General features: G+C 52.6%; 1 protein-coding gene and 1 long non-coding RNA gene across 18 annotated transcripts in view; both read left to right on the forward strand.

Annotated features, from left to right (window-relative positions):
• Window positions 1-27,825, forward strand: part of AGAP1 (ArfGAP with GTPase domain, ankyrin repeat and PH domain 1) — a 554,841-nt gene that overhangs the window by 282,658 nt on the left and 244,358 nt on the right. The window lies entirely within an intron of this gene.
• LOC109502956 lies at window positions 17,406-19,930 on the forward strand. The gene is made up of 2 exons (XR_002161891.2): window positions 17,406-19,252; window positions 19,749-19,930. It is a non-coding gene; the product is annotated as an uncharacterized LOC109502956 (long non-coding RNA).

Here is a 27,825-nt window from a genome sequence, read left to right on the forward strand (position 1 = left end):
TATTAATTTTTCATTGCTGTGGAGAGTTGTACATACATAATCACTTGATTGCAGTGGGAGTTAGGGAGCTCCTATGGTGTCATTTGCATAAATCTTGTTAAGTCAATGGCAGTTAATGAAGTACAAATGAGCCCGGAGAAGGTGACATGGAAATCGTGGGTGGCAGATGGGAGGTCTGTTTGGGGGACGGCAGCTGTGTGCTCTCCTTTCTTTCTCTCCCTTTGGCATTTTTTAATCTCTATATTACGGTACACACACGCAGCCTCGGCCCTGGCCTCTCCCCTTCCCGGCAGACTCCTGGCCGGAGCCGGGCCTCACCTCGCCTCCTGCCCAGTAACGGGCACTGTGGTTTGTTTCAACATCCCCGACCTTGGGCCGCTTGTCTTGTGCCTCTTAACACAATTGAAAGACATACACGTGTTTTATCTGGTGGGACGCACGAGCCCCTCGCTGAATACTTTGAGAGTATGTTTTTCTCCTGCAAGACCTCGAAGAATCACAAAGAGTAAAAACTGTCTTTGCTTCATTATGCGTCTGTGTGGAGTCTGGTCTCCCCCCCCCCCCCCTTGAGGCAGGCCACCAGTGTTTCTCTGGCGTTAGTGTCCCACCCGAAGCGGGGTAGGTATTCCCTGGGATGCCCGTTCTCCGTCAGGAGCGAGAGGTCCTGGAAGTAGGGGGCCATCCAAGTCAGGCTGCGGCAGAGACCCCTCTCCGTCGGTGCAGACCCCTCCCGCGGGCCCCCGCAGGCCTGTCTCCGTCATCACGAGGGTGTCCCTGGCCCGCTGGTTTGTTCTTCAAAGCTGCAGGTGCCTGCAGGCCTCATCAGGGACTTTTAGATTCGTGGGCAAAACACAGCGTCTGCTTCCTGCTCGAAGAAGCTTTTTTTTTTTTTTCTTTTCTTTTTTTTTTTTTTTAAATCTGTTTCATCAACTGGTTGATATTTTGAGAGGAACTGGTCTCTGTGGCTTTTGAAGAAAGGCAAGCAGAGAGGTGTCTGTGGGCAGGGTGCGTGGGGTAGCCGCCGTGGCAGTCACATGGGAGTCGCCGGGCCGTGGGCTCTTGGTCTGTGAATCCGGCTGAGGCCCTTTCCGGGTTCGGGGGCCTGCGGGGTACCGCTGCGGGCCGAGGTCAGCACACTTCAGTTTGTGACGCCCCACGGATACACCAAAGGCATGAAGTGTCCTCAGAACACCTGCTTTTAAGTCTTAATTTTGACCTTGAACCTGGTTGTCACGGTCCCCTCCGGAGCGGACAGTCGGCCGGGGAGAGCGGGCACTTGTCAACGGCCGCCCGGACCCGCCAGAAAACCCTTCCCGAGCCTTGAGCGGAAGTGCTGACCGGCGTGGAACTTTCCGGTAGCACTCCGCCGACGGGCATGGGAACTGTTTGAAGCAGTGCGCGGTTTTGATTCTCAGCTGAGTAGAAAGAAGCAATTGTCGATGGAGTGAAAGGCGCCTCTGGAGTTAATCCCCTCGGCCAGCCTGCCGCAGGCCGCTGACCCGTGCTGTCTGGTACCCGGGATCAGCACGAGGGGGTGGAATGTGTGGGGCTGACGGAATAAAAGCCCCCCGATGACGCTCACTTTCACCTCTCAGAGTTGGACACCGCTCACGGCCGGTTGGTCGACTGCCAGCCGGTGCGTCGGCAGAGGGAACACGCTGGAGACCAGGCTGAGACTTTGGGGAGATTGAGGGAGAGGAGGGGACGCCGTGTTCTTCCTCCCAGGAGCGCAGGACAGAGGCCGGTTCTGGGGGCCTGCGCCGCCCTCTCCACAGCATCTGCAAGGTGTCCGCGCGATGGCTTACCGCGGTCAGGCCTGACCACAGAGGAGCCAAGGTGAGCGAAAGGCGCCCTGAGAATACGTTGTTCACCCATGTGGCAAATCAGGTCTGCGCGGGCATCAGGGGCCCGGTTAGTTCCCCAGAAGCAGATAATTTACTGACGTGGACCCCAGTGCCCTGAAAGCTAATTTACCTCACTCGGGTGAACAACTCCCTGAGAGCATTGCATCTGGCCCGGTTCGCGACAGACTCAGCCAATTACGATTATTAATTTAATGGGTCAGGTGGGTGCGTCACATGCTTTTAATTTGACTCCTCAAATATCACACCGTCGTTGGAAAAACAGTGCAGAATGTCTGGATGCCTCGGCAGGAAGTTACAGTCGTCTGTCTTTGACTAAATGGGACACGCTTCCCCCCACCCCCAGACCCCTTTGTGATAATGTAGGGGGACGATAATACGGTCTGTACAAAATGCTTGAAGAAATTACATTAACCGAAATGCCGAACCCATCATTTAAATATAAATCTGCGAGGCAGTTTCAAACGCTACCTCCCCGGTCTTGCTGGCTGGGCTGCAGGAGGGTAGGTAATACAAAGCCATGTGTGCCTAAGTGCTTTGTACATTGTAAACTGCCGTGCAGACATAATGTTCTTTCCAGGAAGACTCAATGTGTCCTCTGTGTATCCATAATCCAGGAGCTGGGATAATATCTGACTAAGTGATTCATTTCAGCAAAATGTTGTTTATTTTCTCTAAAAGTTCAACAGTGATGGTGAAACCCAATTCCCAACGAGCTCAGAAACATAAGCTCACACACGAGAAGAGGAACGTTCCCCAAAGCGGATGTTGGCAGGCATTGCCAGAATTTGGTTTTGTCGGGATGAATCAGTAATATTTGTTCTGGGCACTGGTTCTTATCAGGCACAGTCAGCCTGTAGCAGTCACATGCTCTCCTGTGTAGACGTGCACTGGGTTCCATGCTGGGGAAGATGTCTACGACCCAGGCTGGGCTCAGATGCGCGGTGAAGACCGCAGTCCTGGTGAATAAGTGTGTGGAAGGGACGCTGGGAGCCCCAGGAGCTAAGGAGTGATGGATTCTACTGAGCCGGAAAGGTGGGGAGGAGGAGGGGTGGGAGGGTAGAGGGTAGGGGATGGGGAGGCAGCCACCAGAGGCAGGAGGGGGACAAAATGAGCAGAGTGGCGGGAAGGAGGGGTGCCGGAAGAGGATGTGAGGAGGGGAGTCTGGAAGGGCTGGGGATGTCCTGTGGCCAAAGGCCTTGGCTGGCCTTAATGGGATGTTGGGAGGGGTGCTGGTTTCCCCATGTCCGCTGCGGGGCGTCCTGCCGTGTTTCCGCACAGTGGTAGGGTGGGGGTGGGAGACTTAGGACAGCATAGAGCTCGGGGCTCCAGGCTCCCCATAAGGGGACTGCACCTGCAGGCAGTGTCCCCGAGGGCCAACCTCTGCCATCATGCCATCTGCCATCATGGCCACTGTGCTTCCTAATACGAGGGTCTCCTCCCTCTTGCTACTTTATCCCGTAGGGTTTATGATGCCGGGTACTTAAAATCTGTAAGAGTGTCGGCAGTGGCCAACGCTGACTGTTTCTGAGAGCCAGAAACTGTCTCCATTCGACAGATGAGAAAAGGAAGGCCTGAGAAAAAAGTAACTTGCCCAGCATCACACAGCGAGTTAGCCTGCGAGGGCTGTGAGGGCTGGGATGACAGAGACCCCCTCGACGAGGGGATTCAACAACAGACGTTGGCTTCTAGAGACTGGAAGGCCGCAATCAAGGGGATGGCAGGATTGGTTTCCGGTGTGGCCTCTCTTCCCGGCTTGCATATGGCTGCCTTCCTGCTCTGTCCGCACACGGCTTGTCCTCTGTGCAGCTACTCCTGGGCTCTGTTCCTCTGCTGCAAAGGCCACCAGTCATACTGGAGTAGGGCCCCACCCTTGGGACCTGAGTTAACCTCCATTACCCCTCTGAGGTTCCCTGTCCCCAAGTATGGTCCCACTGGGAGTTAGAGCTTCAACATCTGGATTTGGGGGGCACATAAATCAGCCCATAATGTGGGGCCGATCATAGCAGAGCTGGGACAGGAGCTCAGGTGGGCGTGACCACAGGGCCACCTGCAACGGTCTTTATGATATTCTTCTGCCTTAGGCCTTCCAGATGTTTCGAGGTAAGGCCACCATGTTCCTGTCCGTATGTTGGAGAATCGAAAGAGCCCACTTTGTGGGGCTCCGTGTCCTGGTCAACAAACACAATATTCAGAACGTCCTGGCTTGAGAGTTTCAGCATAAATCCTCTTAAGTTTCAGTAAACGGCGGTCGCTTGAAATAAGACGTAGAGGAACGCGTGCTGTCACCAAGCACGTAGCTCCCTCTGTGTGCGGCACAGCTCATAATCGCTAAGGCAGCGGAGACCCTTCAGATGGCTTTTCAAAAGAGACACTGAAATAGTCCGTGGTTTCGGTGGATGCTTTCCCGGGCAAAGGTAGCTCTTCGGGACAATGAGCAGATGTCAGGCCTGTGGCTGGGGGTGGCCAGGAGACGCTGCTTGAGTCCGCGAGTGCCTATGGTTCTGGGGTTTATCTTCCAGCTCCCCTGCTGGCCTTCCAGACACACACGATCAGTTGTGTCCCAAGTCACCTGACCTGTCCCTTTGATAGAGGCCACAGTGCTGTGTGTTAGTGTATCCCAGGTAGAGGGGAGGCCCAGAGAGACCTACATCTCATTCTTGAAAGGGGTGGCAGGAACGCCAGGACCTCACCGTGAAGGTTCAGATCCCGACGCGTGACGCGTGGCTGCAGACCCTTCACCACAGTCCGCACGTTTGCCAACGCCGTGTGGAAACAGAGGGTTTGCGACGACGCCTGAGGAGTCCTAGCATCACAGTCTGACTTCATTTCTGTTCCGTTGAGCAGCTGTGAACGGAAGATGCGGGGTCTCTGCATGTGAGAACCTCGACCACAGACAGGCACTCCTCCCAAGCCGGCTTTTGTCCTTTGTGAATAGAACGTGGACACCTGTCTTCCAGAGGAGTCACACCGGCTATCAAAATCGCACATTTTGTGTAAAAAACAGCGAGAGCGGAACCCCGTAGGGCGTTTGGCTGCTGGACTGGACACTTTGCCCCCAAAATGTGGGCGGGGCCCAGGCCTTACCTGCTGGTACCCCAGGCGTCCTGGGGCCACCGTGGCCCCAACGCGTGCTCTGGGCCCACGGCGGGCTCCTGCTTGGTGCTGGCTCCGGAGCCTCTCGCCCCGAGTTCTAGAGAAGGGCTCCCCTTCTCAGGAAAGACAGCAGGCAGTGACATTTTCGCCAGGTCGTTTTGAGTAGCAAAAGCACCCTCTCCTTTCCCGCATCTCGCCAAGGGGACCTCTTTCCAGCTGACTTGGCGATGACCGGGTTTTCAGAGCCTTGGTACCAAAGCTGGCAGCCGTAATTAAACAAGTAGGTATTTGACGAAATAGTAGAAGACAAGCACGGAAGGGTTTAGGCACGGGAAGTGTATTTGTACGTAGACATCTTTCATAAAGTACCGAATAATACGGTTATGTTTCTAGACAGGCAAAATAGATACAGTGAACATCTCAGGGCCTCCCCAGACCTAGTCTTCCCCGATTGCGTGAGACCTGCACCCCGCTGTACTTACCTGTTCCCATTTCCACCTGCTTAGGAAGTCCGCACAGTTAGGCAGGTTATTGCTGTGCTGGGCTTAGAACAGCAGTGCAGGCCTCCTTCCCCGGGTGCCTGTTGCGCATCAGTTACTGTACTAGAGGCCGTAATGAGATGAGCTCATTTGATTCCCCGCCGACCTAGGGCGGCACTCCTGCCGGCAGCAGACGAGGAGTCCAAGGCTTTGGGAGGTCAGGTCATGCCGTAGACGAGGTCTCCGCACTAACAGGCGTCAGAGCTGGGATTCAAATCCAGGAGTTCTCTTGAGTTTCTTTCTAGAAAAGTCTTCCCTGCCCCATTCCCACTGACTGCAAGTGTCCTCACAGCGACCGTCTTTTCTAAACCGGATCAAAATTCAAGTAGATGGTAGCCTTGCCTTGTGGGGTTCCATGTTTCACACGGGGCCATCCTCGAAAGCGTGTGCTGTCTGGCACCTAGACCGACCCTGGTACCCATGTGGCAGCATGACCCAGGGTCACCTTCAGGCCCCGAGGTTGACCGATTGATCAGGGCTGGCTCGTGAGAGATTTTCACCCGTCTAGGCACATGGGGTCACTTGGGACTCCTTCCCTTCCCTCGTTGAACACGTATGGCTTTGGTTGCTACTGGTCCCTTTTATCTTCCTGTCTTTGGGGCCCAAGTGGAATGCCTTCTGTTCCACAAAAACCTACCTTGTCCTCAAGGAGAGGTAATGGCTCTTCGCCCTCCTCCTTCCAATGACACTTCATCAGGTCTTGGGATCTTGGCCGCCATCTTGTCTGATGAATCTGCTGGTGCGCTTCACGCATCTGCTCCCCTGCCTGCTCACACGCTTACGCAGGGGTGCTGGCTGGCGGAGCTCCTCTCCTGCAGTGGTGAGTAGGGGGAGAGTAGAAGTAGTAGACGAGTAGGCCGCTATTGTAAACTTTGACGTTTGTTGTAAAGAGTGTGTTCCATTGGAGAGGTTGTACTCAGCGTTGGTCTGTATTTGAAAAATTGCATAAGTTTTAATTCAGTGTTCTTTATGTTTGATTCTTGCATGTACCTAGAATACTATATTTAGGTGTGACACGAGAGGTACATTTTTAAAAATTTTTCTTTTAATGTTTGTTTATTTACTTTTGAGAGAGAGAGAGCACAAGTGGGAGAGGGACAGAAAGAGGGGGAGACACAGAATCCAAAGCAGGCTCCAGGCTCTGAACTGTCAGCAGAGAGCCTGACACGGGGCTTGAACTCACGAACTGTGAGATCATAACCTGAGCCGAATTTGGGCACTTAACTGGCTGAGCTCCCAGGTGCCCCAAGAGGTATATTTTTTAACCTTCAAAGAAGCAAACCATTGTCAGTGACCAAAATGATTTTCAAAAACTTTTTTTCTAGAACCTCTCTGCTACTTTTTATCATTCATACAGAAGAAATTCCATCTAAGTATCTTCATTGTGTGTCTTGGTTTGTAAGAATTTTTTTATGTCAAACCCGCAAATTCATAACACTGGAGTGTTCTGTAATTGCCAGATTTTTACCCCAGATTTTACCTCACTCTACATCAACTACAGCCTTCGTGATTGTAATTTGTGCTGAAACAAGAATATGTTTATCCTCACAATGTTATTCTATAGGGAAATAATTCATATTATTTTTTTTTTTAATTTTTTTTTCAACGTTTATTTATTTTTGGGACAGAGAGAGACAGAGCATGAACGGGGGAGGGGCAGAGAGAGGGAGACACAGAATCGGAAACAGGCTCCAGGCTCTGAGCCATCAGCCCAGAGCCCGATGCGGGGCTCGAACTCCTGGACCGCGAGATCGTGACCTGGCTGAAGTCGGACGCTTAACCGACTGCGCCACCCAGGCGCCCCTAATTCATATTATTTTTAATGTGCATTAAATTTTATGGAGATACATAAACATATCTGTTGTACAGACATACCACTGTGGCTATAAGTAACCCTCAGGAGACAATTCAGAAATGAAAAGCCACAAGAAGCAAATAACATGGATGGATATTTGGCCTTTCTTTGCTAATACCCAAAGTATTGGAAATTTAAAACAATGAGAAGTAATTTTATGCTTTGTTTTATAACTAACAAAGCATGATAAAATTCTACTCTTAGCAAAAGTTAGTTTAACAAGAATGTTTAGGGGCGCCTGGGTGTCTCAGTCGGTTAAGCGTCCGACTTCAGCTCAGGTCATGATCTTGTGGTTCACAAGTTTGAGCCCTGCATCGGGCTCTGTGCTGACAGCTCAGAGCCTGGAGCCTGCTTCACATTCTGTGTCTCCTTCTCTCTCTGCCTGTACCCTGCTCACGCTCTGTCTCTCTCTCTCTCAAAAATAGACATTAAAAAAAAGAATGTTTTAGAAACGCATTGCTGTGTTACTGAACATTGGATGATGTAGCAGTACATAAAGGATGTAAAAAATCCTATTCACTTTGTCCTATTAATCTCTCTGCTAGAAATTTATCTCAAAGGAATGAATGATTCACCAAGAGAAAGGGACAGAATCTTAGATGTACAAAAATGTTCATAGCAGAGTTATTTATAATATCAAAACCCTGGGAACTACAGATGTCCCACAACGAGGACTTAATTAGTGATGGTCACCTAATAGTGCTAGGTAGACAGCGTCTGGAACTTTCAGAGACCATTTAGAGGTGTGACAAGTGTTTGTGAAATAATCACGGAGAGCGTAAAGCTGTGTGTTTATAATAATCAGATCACCAAATGTATACTTGGTTTCAAGTTGGGTGAATAGGAAGACAATGAGAAACAAAGAAGGCCTTTAATATTTTCAGCTTCTGGTTGTGAAATAATTTTGCAAAAGCTGCAGCAACAGCGTCCCCCAAGCCCCGCGCCCAGCGCCCCCTCAGGCCGGCAGGTGCACCCAACCCCAGTGCAGCGATCACCGCCGGGCACAGACGGCAGCACTGTGCGCTGAGCTCCTCCGCAGACCTCGTTCTGACTCCATACCTGGCTGCAACCCGGGGTCCCCGCGTGCGTGGGGTCGCTTCACCCCCTTGGCCACCTCCACCCCGAGAGTGTTCCGTGGTCTTCCGTACCTTCCGGAGCTTGCTGCCTTCTTAGGAATGCCGATCGGGTGTATGTCGAGTGCCCTTCAGCACGCCCTGCCTGGAGTGACTGAACTGAGGCTGGGCCTCTTGGGCTGGGGTACCGCAGGAGCGTCGTGTCCTGGGTGCCCTCAATAGGGGGCACGTGAGAGCCACGCAGCTTCCTGTCGGTGGCGTTGACCTTGGCCATTTGGCTAGGGTCGGCTCTGTCAGGGTTCCCTGTAGGAAGTGATTATTTTTCCCTTTGCTGACAACGAATTGATGAATATCTTGGGGAAATACTTTGAGACCACGGTGATAGTCTATAAAAACGTTTTTAATGAAAGAAGTTGCATTCAATAAGTAGGTTTTAAAAAATGAAGACAATTTCCTTCTGATCAATGTGCGTTGTCTTGAATAAAATGCCCTGGGTGCCGTGTGTGTGTGTGTGTGTGTGTGTGTGTGTAAGTAGAGCAAAGCTAAATTTCCCCTCCTTCACACGGAATGAGCTAGAAGTCTAAATACCACGAAATGCCTCTTCCAATCAAGGAAATTTCAACGTCAGTAGTTACATATACGCTAGTACTCTTAAACACTTACTGGCCTTTTAGTAATATGCACCACGCAAAATTATTTCGCAGCCCAAAAGGACAGCTAAGGGGAGCCCCATAGCTGTGAGGAAGAGCCTGGAGGGGGGGTGGGTGGGGTGGGGGAGGTGAGGAGGAGCCCCAAGTGGGCGGGAGGAACCCCCAGGGCAAGTAGGTGCTATCAGCATTGGGAGTGTGAGGGACCAGGTGAGAGTGGAGAGGCAGTTTGCAAACTTACAGGGAGCCAGAGGCTGTGGGCCTTGGAGGGTGAGCACACAGTAGGTTCTCAGCGGATCCTAAGAGCAAGTAAAGCTCTGAGCGTCACTCTGGCCCAGGTGCGATGCCAGGTTGGTGTAATGCAGGAAACTTCATGCAGGTCTCCTTCTGCCAACCAACATGTGTTGGGTTTCATCTCAGATCTTTTTTTTTTTTTTTGCATGAAAATTGAAGTTCTATTTGAGATTTCTCCTATTTTTTTTAAGTAATTCCTTACGTATTCATGTATCTGTGTATTTTTGTAATATATTAATAGAAACAAATGCTATGTATTAACCGTAAGAGGTTTTTTTCCCCTCCTGATCATTCCATTTTTACCCAAACAATCATGTGCTCTGCTGGTGTTCATATGGGACTTAGAGTGGCCTCGCGTAACAAGCATGCTGTTTCCAAAGCCGGACGAGGTCCGCGGTTTACACGTGGGGAAACTGAATCCCAGGGAAGGTTCTGTGACTTGCCCAGGGTTCCACCTCATTATGTGACAGGATCCAGGACCCGTCTCTTCAGACACTCACTCCAGCGCTCTTTCCACTATTAACGCAGACATCCTGGGCATCTTCTTCTCCCTTGGGCTTAAAAATAGGTGGAAATAACAAATAATGTTTGCACATACCCTGATTATATTGCGACTGGCCACTTTTTTCCTAAGTTGCGTCCTGAAGCTCCCTACTGTTTGATCTCACTATTGTGAAAACGAGGAAGAGAATAACTAAAAATGATCACGTTTGCAAGGACCTGGTTCCTGTGCCATTTATTTATCCAGCAGGCTCGCCGATGCCCCCACCGCAACCCAGTGAGACTCGGGGGTGCTTTTCTTTACGTTTTACAGATGATCAAGGTGAGGCTTCGCTCGCACGATTTCCTAAAGCCTGTAGGAGGCAAAGACGGGATTCAAACCCACGTCTGCCTCTTTCCAGAGCCCCCCCGCCCCCCCCCCCCCCCCCCCCCCCCCCCCAGTCTTCGCAGTTAACGGCCTCATCTCCGGCTGAGCTTGCCGTGTGACTCCCTCGGTTACAGTAAACATCCAGGCACCGGGTAACCCAGAGGCCGCTGCAGCCGCGTCTCCTAAATGACGCCGGCACGGCGGGGCCTTCGGCTGGGGGCACCCGCGCTCCACGGTACAGCCAGACCTTCCGCGACAACTCCTTCCCACCGCCCACCCCCCACCCCCGTTCCAGAAACCCTCTAAGTATATTCCGCAGCGGTTGTTTGTAATTGGAGTATCTGGAATTCACTGTGGTTTTAATTAGTTGATTACTAGTTCTTTAAAATGTACTGTACTCACTGTGGGTCTTGCAAATTGGTAACTGGTAGCTACCAGTATAATTAAATATTTCAGAGCACTTGGCTACAGCGGCATTGAACTGTGAAGAAATAATATTGTATAGCCAATCAAAAAGAGATCCTTGTAAACTCATTTACGGCGGCAGTGTGTGTTAGGGCCATCATAGACATGCTTACTGTAGGAGAAATTAAAGATACAATTTTGTGCTAAGAGGCAATATAGAAATTAGTTCCTGAATTACTTGTTAATTGATTTGGTAATTCCCTTGGGTCTGTATGCTCTTCTCCCCCCCCCCCTTTTTTGTTGTTGTATTCAGTTAACGGTGACTGTTCCCAGAGCAATAAAAATATTTTTCACACTTAGATTAGCTACGTCCTTCCATCAGACTGCTCGCATTCGTATTTGCAGAACCAAAAAAAAAAAAATACCTGCCTTAACTACAACCAGCATATTGTTGTTTTATGTGTTCTCATCAAGGTAACCAGCGCGTGCATTTGTGGCACTGGATAATTTCAGCAAAAAGGAAGCGCATTTTTATGTCTCGTGTTTGAGGAGGTTTCTCTGATTTTTTTCCCCCCTTTTCCTAATGGAAGCCCTCATTTTATTATCAACAGCGGAAGAGATTTGGCAGACTTGATTTATGGAAGTCTTATTGTTTGCAATTCAGCAAGAATAACCGTACAAAAGGCCATTTGTAGGAAAGTGCAGATTGCTCCTAGAAATGATACTGGGAGAGGAGGAGGCCTGTTTCTCCTGTGGCGATTGAGGGTGGGTCAGAGGAGAGCACTGTGCCCCACAGGCTGGCAGGGGGAGCGCCTGGGGCCCGGCTCCCTGCCTCGGGGCTACCCCTTCTCCTCCTGCCGGCTGACGGACGGGAAACGACGTTGGGCTTCGTGTATGAATTCATGCTGCTCTGTGCGGGAGGCAGCGACCGTCGTCCTTCGGGACTTTTGAGACCAGACACGGTGGCCTCATACACATTTCTCGTACCTTTTGGCTGTACTTGGGGCCCAAAAGGGGATATAGAAGACTCCTTACCAAATAGGGTTACCTTAATCTGAGGCCAGTCGGTTATATTTTCTGTTGCCCTCCCCCCCCCCCCCCCATCACCGACGTGTCTAAGCATCATTATGCTTTGGCTAAATTCAGGGCAGTGGATGTGCATTTCAGCGTCTGCTCTTAAAAACCTGTGACGATGATTTATATTCAGTTGGGCAAAGCGGACCGTGTTTGCATTCAGCCCTGTCTCTATTAAAAAGTACGAAGGTACGGCAGTAAAAGGTAACGTTGATTCTGAAATGTGAAAGCCCTCCCAGTTTTAAGAGGCGTCCTCCGTTGGGCTACTGTTGAGCATGCCCTTTGGCGAAAGAGACGCCTGGCCGGTCGTTGGCTTTGGTGGGCAGACAGGGACTGCTTGTGTGTGCCCTGTGCTCGAGAGGGAGTCCTTCTCGCTGCCCACAAATGGGGTGGCTGCTGTTTCCCTTGTTTTCGTGGTTCTTTTGGGGCCCATAAGGCAAAATGCAGCCTCTGCCAGGAGGTAACTGCTTGGGCACACCTGGCACCTGACTAAGGCTAACAGGTGTGTGCCCAGCCTCACCGTCGTGCACCGTGGTTCCGTTTATTTCTAACTCCATCTAAGTCCATCCACTCCCCTTACCCCCCGTCTTCAATCTTTTCTCGCATGGCCAGCCATCTTGAAAGTTCTTCGTGCAGGTTCCTCGGGAACTTGACCTTTTATCACTTTCCTCCACCGATTATTTCAAAATGACCCGAATTTAGCTTCGCAACCCCGGAAGCGGTGGTTTTATAGCCCCCTCCCCAATGCCTCTGACCTTGCTGGAGTTAGAAAAGTGCTTTCAGTTTTCAGGTGGCACGGACGGTGGCTCCCTTGTTAGAGAACTTAGCACCAGGTCCCATCACTGACCCTGAAGTGGGGTGGGGGCAGTTCACAAGCCTGGGGAGTTTCGTAGTCTTGAATTGTGCCTCTCTCCACACTGCCGAGAAGAAATACGTCCCCTCGAGGGATTAGAAGGACACAGCTCTAAACGCTGTATTTTTTAAATATATGTGACTTTTATCTCCAGTTTCATAAGTGTATCTTACACTTGAGTATGTTTTCTGTGGCTAAATTGCTGATTGTCTCCAAATGTTTGAGTGAAGTTCCTGCTCCACTAAAGCTCACCTTGCTTATTTACCAGGGCCCTGACCTGAGCTCCCCAGTGTTTACCGGGGCCCTGACATGAATGCCCAGGGTTTACCGGGGCCCTGACCTGAGCACCCCAGGTACAGATCATAGGCACATCTCCTGCCATGCAAGGACTGAGAGATTTGGAGCAGGAAGTGAGGGCTGGCAGTGAATCTCCAAGGCGATGAATATTTCTCCATGATATTTCTCATGATATTTCTGCACTTTAATGACTATTTCTACTAATACTTGTACTAATAATTTTTAATGGTTCACACTGAGTAGATGACATTTTGATACATTAATGAACCTTATCAATGACTTTTAAAAGTTCTCTGGCCTGCCAAGAGGCCTTGCCCCGGCCCCCCAAAGGAAGGGTGAGAGTGGAGTGTCCAGAGTCATGACCCCCTCGCGGGCTCTCTGTGAGCTGTAAATAGTGGGTGCCACACCAGACACCGGCTTTGAGAGTCAAGTCCGTCACCACCTTGGGTCAGAGGCGCTGACTCCCACTTCCAAGGTCTGTCGCAGAGGATCTCCCTTCAGAATCATCTGCTTGCACTGAAATCTGTCAGAATACTTGAGAAGCCTGAGCCTCATGAGCGGAAGGGCGTTGCACAGCGGTGGCTGTGTTTGGCTGGGAGGCAGAGGGCCCACGGGGGGCCTGCGGGTCAGGAGAAGCTTAAGGAATTGGAAATGCTGGAGATTTGGACCAGGCGGCTCAGGGACACTCCCGCTGTGGGTGCACGAGGCCTCCCGGGGACCGAAGCTTGCCTGGGCCACCGTGGGTCCCAATGATGGGGTGTGTTTGCTCTAGAAGGTGGGGGCGATTGGACAGGATCATGACAGATGTCCCAAAGAGAGGACAGTGCAGATAATCGTAGTGACTTTGCTTTTTGGGGGACGAGGGTTTTCTGGTTTGTTCTTGGGTTTCCGGGAAGTAATGGACATGACTCTGGTACCTTCTTGGGTGCAAGATTTGCCACAAGAGGAAACCCGTTGAAAACAATGAAATAAGAGCCAACCGATGCTGTGACCCGTGCCAGGCCCTGGGGCTGACCCGTCCGCGTGTCAGCCTGCTCGAACACACACACAAGGTTTGTTCGGGTTTTTTTTTTTTTTCTTTTTTAACCTTTTTGGCAACTGGTGTATCCCAAGCCTCTAGAACAGTAGGCTCTCAATAAATAGTTACTGAATGGAAAAAACCCTCAGTGGTCACAACCACCTTATGTGGGTAATAGCCTACTTCCCATTACCCAGACCGAGCGAGCGCTGGGAGAAATCAAGTCTCTCACTCAGTGTCACACAGCCTGGAAATGGTATCGCCGAGGCTCGGGTATTATGTGACTTCCCAGGAGTCAACGTTTGTTCTGGAAGGACCCGAGGAGGCTCGGCGAGGACCCGCCCGGCGGAGGGTGCCTTAGCTGATAAACTTCTGGAGCTGGAGGGCTGGAGGACGGGCCAAGGTAGGATTCAGGCTTGAGTTTCCCTGCACAACGAGTTGCCCTCAGAGTGGAAGGTGGAGAGAGTTCTGGGAGCTTTCGCTCACCTGGGCAGTGTCCCAAGTGCACTCGAAGACTGCGGAGTCCGCGTGTCACGTGCGTGTGACGTGCGTGTCACTGGGTGGCGCACGGCTGAGCACGGGCTGGGCCGCGCCAGGGTAACGGGTACCTTCTCCCGGGGCTCACGGCACCTTTACCGCTCTTCCCCCCGCGGGTGCCTCCGAGAAAGGGCGGAGCTCGTGTCCTGCAAATGAGGACACTTGGGGCTCGGTCCTCAGTCTTGGAGAATCGGGTGTTACCGTTTGGAGCGGTCGTTCGACGGGCTGCTGGGAAGAGGTCGGTCTCGGGATCTGGGACGGCGTGGACCGGGAGGGTGGCGTCAGGACGTTCCCTACAGCCCGCGTGTCTCGACGGTTCGCCACGCTGCGGACTTGCAGTGGAACCTAGCCGTCCTCGGCCAGCATTGTCCTGGGGCCTGCAGAGGACCGCCTTCCGCTGCCCCCGTTCCTAGCGGGTTCTGACAGTGCGGGGGGAGCCGGGCCACTCGTGACCTTTGTCACAATTCCATTTTATTGGTCACGGATTAATTTCCTTCGTGTCCTTTATAGCACGGGGCAGCCTCCGCACCGTGTCACCTTGATTTCCGAAGGCGGACGTCTTTTCAGGACGGACACCCTGTGCCGTGTTAACCAGGTTCTGACTGGCTGAGAACTGAGCAAGAAAGGACCGCGGCTGGGTGTCTGAGTCAGTGTTGGCCAAATAGGCGCTGACTGCCGCAGAGGATTCATTCACGTTGCAGGGGTCTGGTAGTGTTCCTTCCCTTCTGCGGGGAAAATCGTTGGCTTTTTATACATCGTAAAGAGGTTTCTTTCTAACGTTGACGATAAATGCTTTTTAGTTTTGCAGACCACATACCTAATTTCTCTATCTGTGTCTTTGTGGGAAATCCCACGCACGTGGGAGCGTTTGGTGTCCAAGCACGTGACTTCCGTCCTTGCAGTGCTGGGCCGTGGCTTTGTGCTGGGCTGTGCGGCAGGCGCGGGACGGACAGCAGGCTCCCTCGGGCCAGTGCCGGGGACAGGAAGACCTCAGCGTGGGGGGCGTATGACCCAGAGCTGGGGCACACTCTCCCAGGAGGGAGGGGGGGCAGAAAGGGCAGCGTGAACAGCGTGCCGTGGGCAGTGGGTGCGTGGTGGGGGGCAGGAGAAGGGGCTGCGGGAAATGACAAGTTCATGGTGACGGACAGCCCTGCAAGTGGACGCTCTGCAAATGGCAGGAAGGGTCAGGAGTGGGTGATGCAGGGCTTGGATGGCGGGGGGAGCGCCACCTCTGGAGACACAGGTGGGACCTGAGGCGGGAGCTTCCACAGACGTGTGATGACCCCACCCACGAAAGAGGTGGGAGAACCGAGTGGGGACGCCCTCGGAAGGCGTGGACGGGAGCCGCCTCGGCTCTGTGAGTTGTCGTGATGATGTCAGGTGGCTGGCACTGGCCTTGGCTATTTTGGTGGCCGTGGCGGGTTGGTTGGCTTAGCAAAGTAGTTGTGTTTCCCCAGGCCGCTTAGTCACGTGGTAGCTTGTGTTTCTCTCTGCACTTCGGTGATGTCGGCGAGCGAATGTGTGCTCTCAGGCACCAGAGGGAATCTATGCCGTCAGGCTCGGGCAGAAGCAGCCACCGAGTCTCCTCTGGTTGTGAGGCCATTGAAGCAGGAGACACGTTCGTTGGTTTTCTCTCAAAGGATTCCTTTCCGTGAACGTCCAGCGATTCAGAAAACCCCCGCTAAGCATCCTGGCCTCAGGGGAGTGCAGGTCGGGAAGCTTACCGTTCAGAAAGATGAAGGTTCTTCTTCACAAGATGCTTTGCAGGCCGGGGGGCACTCGGGCTTCCTTTTCGGAGAGCCAGCCTGGGCTGGGGGCAGTCCCCAGGCAGCCCCCGAGGGTCTCCGGGCCCCGGAGGCGTCCCCCCGCGTTAACAAGCTGCCCACACCACCCGCCTCACAGCAGGTTGTGAAGGTGTTTACAGATCACTTCTTCCGTGGGATTTTTCGCTTGTCTTCCATCGGATGCTGAGAACGATCACGTCCTTCTCAGATGCACCTGTCAGTGAGTCCAGCGGGCAGCTCTTAAACATCGGTCATTAGTTGTCCACGACCAGAAAGGGGCGGGGACTCGGGAGATGTCAGTGGGGAGTGATATTGTCGCCATGCGTCCCCAGTAGGTGAGTTAAGGCATTTGTGTGAGGCTGGCACGGCATACGTTTACAGCACGTCTCGTGGCCAGGAGCGGGCACAGGACTCGTGCTGATGCTGGCACCTCTTGGACGCTCTTCGCGGTGATGAGAGCTGTTGGTGGCTCTCTCCTCCTCCCTCTCCTCTTCCCCCCTCCCTCGCTGTCTCTCTCCCTACCTCTCCTCCCTCTCTCCCCCTCCTCCCTCTCTCCCCCCGCCTCCCTCTCTCCCCCTCCTCCCTCTCTCCCCCGCCTCCCTCTCTCTCCCCCGCCTCCCTCTCTCCCCCTCCTCCCTCTCTCCCCCTCCCTCTCTCCCCCTCCCTCTCTCCCCCTCCTCCCTCTCCCCCCCCCCTCTCTCCCCCTCCTCCCTCTCTCCCCCCTCCTCCCTCTCTCCCCCTCCTCCCTCTCTCCCCCTCCTCCCTCTCTCCCCCTCCTCCCTCTCTCCCCCTCCTCCCTCTCTCCCCCTCCCTCTCTCCCCCTCCTCCCTCTCTCCCCCTCCCCCCTCTCTCCCCCTCCCTCTCTCCCCCTCCCCCCTCTCTCCCCTCCTCCCTCTCTCCCCCTCCTCCCTCTCTCCCCCTCCTCCCTCTCTCCCCCTCCTCCCTCTCTCCCCCTCCTCCCTCTCTCCCCCTCCTCCCTCTCTCCCCCTCCTCCCTCTCTCCCCCTCCTCCCTCTCTCCCCCTCCTCCCTGTCCCCCTCCTCCCTCTCTCCCCCTCCCTCTCTCCCCCTCCCTCTCTCCCCCTCCCCCCTCTCTCCCCCTCCCCCCTCTCTCCCCCTCCTCCCTCTCTCCCCCTCCTCCCTCTCCCCCTCCTCCCTCTCTCCCCCTCCCTCTCTCCCCCCTCCTCCCTCTCTCCCCCCCCCTCTCCCCCTCCTCCCTCTCTCCCCCTCCTCCCTCTCCACTTCCTCTTTTTCCTCTTCTTTCTACTCATCATCACCAATAGATTTTCATTTTTAGGACAGTTTTAGATGCACAGCACAATCAAGCAGAAGAGACAGAAAGTTCCCCCAACCCCCCTCCCCAAACACACCCAGCCCCCTCCACCGCCACCACCCAAACCACAGCAGCACCTGCCTGCGTTGACACAGCAGTGTCACCCAGAGTTCACAGTGTCCCTCGATGTGTACGTTCTGTGGGTTTGCACGTACGTACGGTGACATGTCCCATCGTTACGGTGGGTTTCACCGCCCTGAAAATGCTCCGTGCTCCCCCTGCTCATCCCTCCTCCCCCACCGCTGCAAACCGCTGACCTTTTTATTGTGACCGTACTGTTGCCTTTTCCAGAACTGCGTGTCGCACAGTTGGAATCACAAAGCATGTTGCTTTTTCAAAGTTGCTGCTTTCACTTAGTAACACGCATTTAAGGTTCCTCCACGCCTCTTTATGGCTTGATAGCTCATTTCTTTTTAGTGCTGGATACCATTGCGTTGCCTGGCATAACACCGTTTGTGTATCCGTTCACCTACTGAAGGACACATCTTGGTTGCTCCCGAGCTTTGGCATTTTGAGTAAAGCTGCTCTCTCAGACGTTTGCGTGCGGGTTTTGGTATGGATGTAAGTTTCCATTCATTTGTGCAAATACCGAGGAGTGTGGTTGCTAGATTGCACGGTAGGAACATTTTTAGTTTGGTGAGAAGAAGCGACCAGACGGTCTTCCCGAGCGCCCGCACCCCTCGCGCCCCGCCCCCCCCCTCCCCCCCCAGCAGTGAATGAGCGCTTCTGTCTATCGACGTCCACGCCAGCGCTCCATGTCATCACTGCTCAGGACGCGGGCCGTTCTCACAGGTGTGAAGGGCTATCTCGCCGTCCTCGTCCGCAATTCCGTAGTGACCTGTGACGCTGAGCGTCCTCGCTCAGCTTGCTTGCCATCCGTGCATCTCTCTTGGTGAGGTTTCTGTCCCGATCTTCTCACTTCCCAGCCGGAGCGGGTTGTTTTCCTCCTGTTGGTTTTTAAGAGTTCTTTGTACGTTTCGGCTAGCGCTCCTTTATCAGAGGTGTCTGTGGCAGCCTGTGGCTTGCCTTCTCGTTCTCTGATCTCCCCTGCTTTCCCTTCTAATAATCATCCTTCCGTGCTCCCCACCATCAGTATCAGTGTGCCCCTTTCCCTGTGATGTTGGGCTGGTTCGGTTTGCCTGTAATGTTTCATCAGGTGTTTTCTTTAGAGGTTAGTGGAATGCTTGCATGCATTTCAGCCACTCTACACGGTATGGAAATGCGTCCTCAGAATCCTCAACTCTTCTGTTACATAATTGGTCAGAAGCCTGAGCAATTCGTCCAAGTACTTTATTACACATTGTGCCACATTTAGAACGGGTGAAATACCTTATAAGCAATATCTTACAGGCGTTCTAAACTTAATTCTAATTAATAAGCATTCAGGAATGTGCAGAAGTTCTTATGAATAATAACTCTCCCTGTCCCATGTCACTGGCAACATCTGCAATTGACAGCTGGGGGAGTAACCCCGTTGCCTGTTTGCTTCTGTGTTTATTGGCTAGAGTAACCCTGTGCAAGGGGGAACGTACCCACCCCCAGATAAGAAGACACGTAAGCCCCAGCACACAATGCAGATCAGTATCCGGGGGGAGGCTGGCTGGCTCTCCCTACTTTTTCGCAGGCATATTATGGGAAGCCGCACCTCCCCAAAAGGCAGGATCGCCTTTGGCTGAGACCCCGTCACATCTGATTCTTGAGGCGTGGACCTGGTCGCAGGTAGTGAGGCTTAGGGGTGCCGATGGGCTGGGGATCTAAGCAGAAGGGGACAAGGCAGCTTAGAGCAGGTCAGGTGTCTTTGGAGAGAGGGAGGAAGGATTGTTGCATTCAGCAGGCAGGCAGGCTGCTGGGTGCAGGGATTCTCAACCCGGGCAGCACTGCAGAAGGACCCTTGGCCTGCAGCCAGGGTGAGGGCGTCGGCAGGAGCACCTTGCGAGCCTCGGAGACTGGAGGGAGGCCAGGAAATGTGGGGGGTTGCTTGGCAGGGCTTGGAGCTGGGGTGGGGAGAAGAGGCTCCCCTGAGGGTGGAGAGGAGCCACAGACGGCCAGGATGGGGGAGGAGAGCGGGAGGGCTGGGTTTAATTGTTGCAAACTACAAAAGCCCGATAGTAGTTCGGGCTCATTGTATCAAAATTAGAAAACACACATGGTGAGAAAGGAGAAAAGTCATCGGTGTTGCTAACCCCTGAGCTGACAGTGGTTACCGCTTTTTCAGACACCTGTTGGAGTTTCCTGTCCCCTGCACCTGTGCAGACTCGCCCCTGTCTCCTGGCCCCCACAGAACATCTGTGTCACCCTGGTTGGTCCCCTCTGCTCTGGGCTCCATGAGGGAAGGAATGGTGACTGTTGGTTATGGTTAATATCATAATGGTGCCCAGTAAATGCTTCTTGAATGCACGGATGGAATGGTAACTGGTGTATCTTCAGTTGTATTTCCGAGACGAGATCGCACTGTGTAGGCCATTGCCAACCTGCTTCTGGTTCCCAGCCTTTGGGCCTCGGAGGCGTTCTTGAGGCTCATTATCCACAGATCCGTTTGCCCTCCTGGCTCCTGTTGTTGGGCAGCAGAAGGGGTGCAGGGACATCCGGGCAGCTGGATCGCGCTTGTGCTCATTCTCCCCAGCTTCCCTGGTATAAGTTTCCAGCAATAGATTTGCTTGGTCAAAGGGCATAGGGATTCGAATCTTTAGATACGTATTTCCAAGTTGCTCTCCAGAAGAAAAAAAAAATTTACTCTTTTAGGAGCAATATTTCTACATACGGCTACATTTGGGTATTTTGTGTGTGTGTGTTTTCATCCAAATGGGTTTCTAAGGATTGTTTAGTATTACATTTTCCCGTGTGAAAAAGACAAACTTCCTTTATTGTCCATTTTAAAAATTATTGTCATTGTCTCCCTTTATTTTGTGTGTGTGAAGTACATGTCTGACCGTCGGCTCATTTTTCCACTGGTGTTCCCATCATTGGCCTGTTAACTCACTATTTGTTAGCCGTTTCAGCCACTTGTGTGTGTGTGTGTGTGTGTGTGTGTGTGTGCGCGTGCGTGTGTGTTTAATATTTATTTTCGAGACAGTGCGAGTCGGGGGAGGAGCAGAGAGGGGCGGACAGAGGATCCCAAGCAGGCTCTGTGCTGACAGCTGGAGCCCGATGAGGGGCTCGAACTCACGAACCGTTGGAGATCACGACCTGAGCCACAGTCGGTCACGCAACCGACTGAGCCACCCGGGTGCCCCAGCCGTTTGCTCTTACATACTTTTCACAATTTCTTCATTTACCTTTTGGCTTCCACTTTATTTGTGGTAATTTTTGGCATTGTCCAGTTTTTCCAGAATTTTGGAGTCAAGTCTTCTTAAGACTGTGTTTCCTCCTTTATTACGCTTTAAAGGTCTTCTGTTCTCCCAAGTCCTTCTGGAACTTCATCCTTTTCCCGCTGACCTCCTTGCTTCCTTCAGCTAGTTAACCTTCTGTCGATGGGGAACATTATCCACTTTGTGCTCGTCTGAATGCCGCCTTGATCACATTCTGTAAGCTCTCAGAGTCTCGGGAACTCCGTCTCTGTTCCGTTGGTGGGGTCCACGCTGTACTCCATCAAGTACAGGTTTTGAACTAAGCCTTAAAATCTGTAGGAGAGGGGCTTTTATAGAAGGGTGGGGGGGGGCGCCTGGGTGGCGCAGTCGGTTAAGCGTCCGACTTCAGCCAGGTCACGATCTCGCGGTCCGTGAGTTCGAGCCCCGCGTCGGGCTCTGGGCTGATGGCTCAGAGCCTGGAGCCTGTTTCCGATTCTGGGTCTCCCTCTCTCTGTGCCCCTCCCCCGTTCATGCTCTGTCTCTCTCTGTCCCAAAAATAAAAAAGTAAAAAATAAAAAAAAATTAATTAAAAATAGAAAAAAAAAAAAGAAGGGTGGGGAGGAATGGTTGGTAGGTGACCTTGAGAGGGGAGCCAGTGCTGTCCCACCCCTTCCTTCTGTCCCCACAGAATTGGTGCTAGTTATCAGGAAGGCCGTCGGTTTGCAAAGGGGTCAAACGAAGAGAAGGTTAGGTCGCGAACGTGAGACGAATCGAGAAGTAACACTCATCACCGGTTCGGAGGGCGTGCTGTAGGCCGGGTGCTGGCATCAGTTTGCTTCCGTTGTGTGGCCTTGCAGAGTTCCAAGGCACCTGTACGAGGTGGTGTCGCTTGCCCAAGGTCCCCCAGCTCATAAGCGCTGGGGTCGGGGACCCCCAGGCCAGCATTGTAAACTCATGCTGTGCAAAACAGCCAAGGTGGCAGGGATGTGTGAAGCTGGGGTCTTCCGGGTCCCTCTGGGGTTGTGGCCTGGACACAGTCCCTGTGGCCTTGGTCTTCCAGTGACATCACACCTGGGCTGAAATGCTATTTGGGCAGAGGCCCCAGAAACCTGGTCTCTAGGAGTCTGGTGGCTGAACACTAGGGGGTACCTAGGCAGAGGGGAGGAGTGGCCTTGTGGAGGGAGGTGACTGCCTGGGCCCTAAGGTCCCGCGAAGCCCTCGCTCCCCGGGGCCCGCGGTGCTGAGAGCTGCCCGGTCTCCGGAGGCAGTGCAACAGCCCTGAGGCCCAAGTGCCTCCGTGGGCCTCTCCCGCTGCTCCTGCTGGAGGCCGACCGACGGCCAAGCTTCCCGAAGAGTCAGCTGCCGGAGGAGCCGCGGAAGGAGCCCCGTGGGCACCGCAGGCCGAGACTTCGGGAGCGCCTGGTGTTTAATCACATCCCTTTGCTTTTTCAAGTGAGTTCCCTCTCCGGGACCTCAGTGGCTTGACTCTCGCGTTGCATTTTCATGTGCGTTCCACATTGCAGAATATAATTAGAGCAAGGAACCGTACGAGCTCATTTTGGCCGTATTCATATGCCGTGATGGTTACAAAAGTCACCACAAAGCCAGCTCTCTTTGACACTTTTACCCGGTGCTTCAGAGTTTGTTTAACACAAAAATCAAGAGTCGAACACTTAACTGACTGAGCCTCCAGCCTCCCCATTTCTGTCCTGTTTTTTATTTAATTTAATTTTTTATAATTTTTTAATTTTTTCTTTTTTCTTTTTTAATATGAAATTTATTGTCAGATCAGTTTCTATACTTCTTTTTAATGCTTATTTAGTTTTGAGAGAGAGCACATGAGTGGGGAGGGGCAGAGAGAGGGAGACACAGAATCGGAAGCAGGCTCCAGGCTCTGAGCCGTCAGCCCAGAGCCTGACATGGGGCTCAAACTCACAAACCGCAAGATCGTGACCTGAGTCAAAGTCGGATGCTTAACCAAGTGAGCCACCCAGACGCCCCTAATTTATTTTTGAAAGAGCATGCACAAGCAGGGGAGGGGCAGAGAGAGGGGGAGTCACAGAATCGGAAGCAGGCTCCAGGCTCTGAGCTGTCCGCACGGAGCCCGACGTGGGCCTTGAACCCACGAACTGTGAGATCACGACCTGAGCTGAAGTTGGTCGTTAAACCCACTGAGCCGCCCAGGCGCCCCAGGCCTGTTTTTTAAAGAGTGCTGCTTACGGCTCCTGGTGGTGGTTCCGTGGCCTGCTGTTGGCATGAGTCACGTTTTTTGCAAACACCGTCCAGATGGCATTGGCTCCAGGGCCCGTGTTTGCCCTCCCAGCGTGCACGGTCCCGTCTTTCCGTGGAGTCACCCCTCATGTTGACTTCTGACCCGCCCCACTGGCCCAGCAGAGGGGCGCCTTGGCGGTGAGTGCCGGGGGACGGAGCCCTCCCGTTACCCCAGGGCTGCACCCCCACCACCACCTTTAATTCCATGCCCGCCTTATGTGGAGCGTCAGTTTTGGGGGGCAGTGTCTGCTGGAGCTGGGATGGACTTTCACCGGTTACTCAGCAGACGGTCCTGAAGGAGGTCTCCACGAGAGGACAGGAAAAGGCCGCCGAGAAGGAAACGCTCTGAACTCAGGCAGCTGGCGAGAAGGCCGGTGAGGGAGGCTGCTCTGTGGGGGGCTTGGCGGGACGCCGAGGTCCTGCCATGGGACCGAGGGCACAGCGTCTCTCTCTGGAGCCCCGTGGGAGTCCCTGTGAGCAAGCAGGGCAGACTCCAAGCCGGGACACTTTTATTTTTATTTTATTGTGTAACGTTACTTATTTGTTTAAAGAGAGCTCGAGAGCGTGCATACGGGCGGGGGATGGGCAGAGAGAGAGGGAGACCGAGAGTCCCAAGCAGGCTCTGTGCTGATGCGGGCTAGAACCCACAACCCTGGGATTGTGACCTAAGCCGAAACTAAGTGGGACGCTTGACTGAGCCCCCCCAGGCGCCCCTAAGTACAACAAAGGCCACATGGGAGCCTTTGATTCATTAACTGTGGTGAAACTTTTGAGAAGCTCCATAGAGAAGGGACTTGCTTAAGACCTTGGTGTCACCGCGCCCCCACCCCCACCCCAGCCAGCCGTGACCTTGCTTCACGCCTCACCAGGGAATGCCTCCCCACCTTCTCCCGTCTTGCGAGACAGACTCCCTGGAGGGACGGCCCGTCCCCCATGTGCCCCCTGCGCCGGAGTCCCACGCCGGGGCCAGAGATTGCTCTCAGAAAATGCCAGTTTGATTCTGTCACCACTTAGCTTCGGATCTTCGGCGTCTCCTCACTTCGTGCACCAAGGGGTCCGGAGGCCTCCATCACCGGGCAGCCCTGATCTGGTTTCAGGCAGCCTCCCCACTGTTTCCGGTTTCTTAACACCCTGTGTGTCTGGAGCCTCCCCGCCTTCTGCAGAGAGTCTCGTGAGCCTGGAGCGTGCGGCCTCCTTCAGCCTCACCCCTCACCTAAACACATCTGTAAGATGCTGCCCGTGGAGCCCCCCCTCCTTTGAAACCTTCCGTATTTATGGATGTCCCCACCCCCGCTGTCCCTCTTCGCACTTTGTGCCTTCGTTAAGTCACCTGGCACATTGGGCTAACTTTTCCCTGGGGACACCATGGGGGGGGTTACATGTCTGGCTCCCCGAGGGACAGGGTGTTCCTGGGGGGCTCTGGGTCCTTGACTTCAACCGCGGCTAGCACGTCGAAATGCAGAAAGTTTGCTCCACATAACACATCGCCTGTGTGGTTTACCAACCCGTGTGTGTGGACGTTGAAGGCAGAAAGGAACGACTCAGCCACCACATCTCAGCGGGACAAAAGGACGCGCGGCTGAGAAGAGCCAGCCGGTGACTGGAGAGTCCTGGGCTGTCACCGCCGTTATTAATACATTGTAAAGACGTTTTGGGGATCCCGCCATATTTTGTATGGTTGCCAACAAAACGTTGACAGTTGTATTGTGGTTAATAAATTCATTGAGATTTATAAGCATTGTTTACAGAACCTGTTCGCCTGCCGAAACTCTAGCAGCATCTGTTCCTTCTTACTAATTAACTGCTAATTACGAATGAGCTTTGTGTGTTTGTCAGTATAACTGGCTCATGCATTTTGTAAGGAACATTAACAAATTGATTTACATAGTCGCAAAGCAATCAAAAAAGTAAACTGAACAGCAAGCCTCTGAAGCCCTTTAGCCGGTTTCTGAACGAAGCAAACTTTTGATGCTATGTGTATTGTAAATTTCCCGTTACCTTAATTCTTCGCTGAAGGTGCGGCGATCGGAAGCAGTACCCGCCGAGTAATAGTCGAATTAGAGCCCCGCAGCAGGTGACGGTGACCCCCCCGGGGAGGGGTCTGGTGGGGATGCCACGGGGGAGAGGTCCTACAGAAGCGGCCCCGTGGGAGGCGGGTTCGCTCCCTCGAAATCCTCGCATCGGAATTCTGCCGCTTAATAATGCTTCGCGTCAAAGAAGCAAAGTAAATGTTGAGCCCACGTGCAGCAAGGCGGCTGGCCGGAAATTTGAAACCTGCTGTTCGTCACACTCTTTTCCTTCTCTCGGATCCTCCCAATTTCAGACCGCGTAGAAGCACAGCATGCTTTTAAGAGCAGGCATTTAAAATTCACCAGTTTAGATGGCTGATTCCAGCAGTTCTGGGCTCATCGACTTTAAGTCCCCTGCCTCGCTGGTGCAATGGGCATGTCTGCATCCTGACAGCTCCAGAAGAATCCAGCCCCTTGGGGTTTTCTCTGCAGTCGCCTCCTTGCTTAGAGCTAAGGGACAGAAAAATAGAACCGAGAGGCAAGGGAGATGTGAGCACAAAAAGAAGGGAAGAAATGTGTTGCACCAGTGCCCATTATTTTCACGGTTACCTCTCCAGATTCTTTAGAATGTTGGTATAAAACTGGAGAGCATGAACTAGGCAGACCGATGGATAGTGGGGTCAAGGGTTTGCGGACTAGCTCAGGTTAGATATGATCACAGCGTTACGTTAAAAAAGGAAGCATCAGGGCGCCTGGGTGGCGCAGTCGGTTAAGCGTCCGACTTCAGCCAGGTCACAATCTCACGGTCCGTGAGTTCGAGCCCCGCGTCAGGCTCTGGGCTGATGGCTCAGAGCCTGGAGCCTGTTTCCGATTCTGTGTCTCCCTCTCTCTCTGCCCCTCCCCCGTTCATGCTCTGTCTCTCTCTGTCCCAAAAATAAATAATAAACGTTGAAAAAAAAAAAAAAAAAGGAAGCCGCACTGGTAAGTGTTTACTGAGATGGGATGTTCGGTATAAAGGATCAAAGTAGACAGTGCTGGTGTGAGCCACTCCCCCCCCCGAACCCAAGTCACCTCCTGTGTAGAATAGGAATGACAAAACGGTCCCCTTGCAGGGTCATTGGGTGGATTAAGAAGAGAATAGGTAAGCTCTGTAAGGCAGGTGGCGGAGAGTAACCGATCAGGAAACACTAGTCCTCCTCCTCCTCTTGGCGTTCGTACAAAAGCAAATGTTTGTAAGCACCATATATTCAACTTTATCAGATCATGGTCATTACCTGAGGGAGGAGATCCTTCTTTCTCACCAATAAATTTATTGCTTTTAATTTCAGATAAATGAAAAAAGTTTAAGCGAGCATAAAAATGGAAGATGAGGAATACAGGCTCCAAGGTTGTGTTAGGGTGGACTGGCAGAGTTACTGTACAAAGCCGTAAACATGTTTGACGGCCAACACAGCCGATGGATGCCTTCAGATGGCACCACAGAGGAAGATAGGTCTGTGCCTTCAAAGTCATTCTGTTAAAAGGGAGGAAGAAATTACCTGACGCAACATTTCACATACTAGAAGGAAGGACAGAAGCCGTGCTTTCCAAAGCATTCATTCTTGCGGTTTTTTTCCCACGTATAAGTTAAGTTTAGAAAACGGAATTAATTCCAAATAGCCTGCTCCAAAGTATCACGAACGAACTCACAACCTGGCAAGAAGGCCAGGCTTTTGTCAGCGTCTGCAGTATGCGTCAGACTCTACCAGGCGCTACAACAGAAGGGGCCGGGGGAGCCCAGAAGGGAGCATTCACTCCGACTCTGCATTTTATATGGGCTGTCCTTAGCGTTTGAGTGTTTACCACAGATGACGTTTCATGAACAGAAAGCCTTTTCTCTTGGAACTTAATTGGTTGAAGACTTCTTTTAAAGCATAAATTAGGGGCGCCTGGGTGGCGCAGTCGGTTAAGCGTCCGACTTCAGCCAGGTCACGATCTCGCGGTCCGGGAGTTCGAGCCCTGCGTCGGGCTCTGGGCTGATGGCTCGGAGCCTGGAGCCTGTTTCCGATTCTGTGTCTCCCTCTCTCTCTGCCCCTCCCCCGTTCATGCTCTGTCTCTCTCTGTCCCAAAAATAAATAAACGTTGAAAAAAAAAATTTAAAGCATAAATTAAAATTTAAAGCTTTTTTGGGGGGGGATTTATAGTAGAAATCCAGTTTCTAAGACTTTCTGGTTAAACGTTGCCTCTCAGGAGTTTAAGTTAGAAACAAAGCCATCTTTAAGCCTCCTCTAATGAACATGGGATTGGTTCAGGAGAGACACTGTGGATGTTTCAGTATTTAACAAATTAACCGTGCTGGGTATTTAATGTGACACAGGTCTGGAGGCCACAAGACGTGCACGTGGGTATTTCTCTTCTCTCTCCCCCGGGACCTTAATCTGTGCTCAGCGTGAAGCAATCTTTTGTGTAAAAAGCTTAAGAATGATAGGATGAGTTTGGAATACGGTGTCTGAGAACAACGGGTAGTTCTTTTCCATTTAAATATTGCACAGGGGACTCGGAAGAGCCTTTGGGCCAATCGTTTTCTATCTTGGAGACGTATCTGCGCCCATCTCTGTGCACACATGCAGAATCACACATACGCTCCATCAACATAACGTTGGGGGAGCCAGGCGGGCTTTGGAAGTGGGCTTGTGGGGTGGAGGGTTTGTTGGTCACCAGTTTTCACAGCCACCCTACCCCGTTG

The sequence above is a fragment of the Felis catus genome, chromosome C1 (genome assembly GCF_018350175.1).
Source record: "Felis catus isolate Fca126 chromosome C1, F.catus_Fca126_mat1.0, whole genome shotgun sequence".
Taxonomy (NCBI): domain Eukaryota; kingdom Metazoa; phylum Chordata; class Mammalia; order Carnivora; family Felidae; genus Felis; species Felis catus.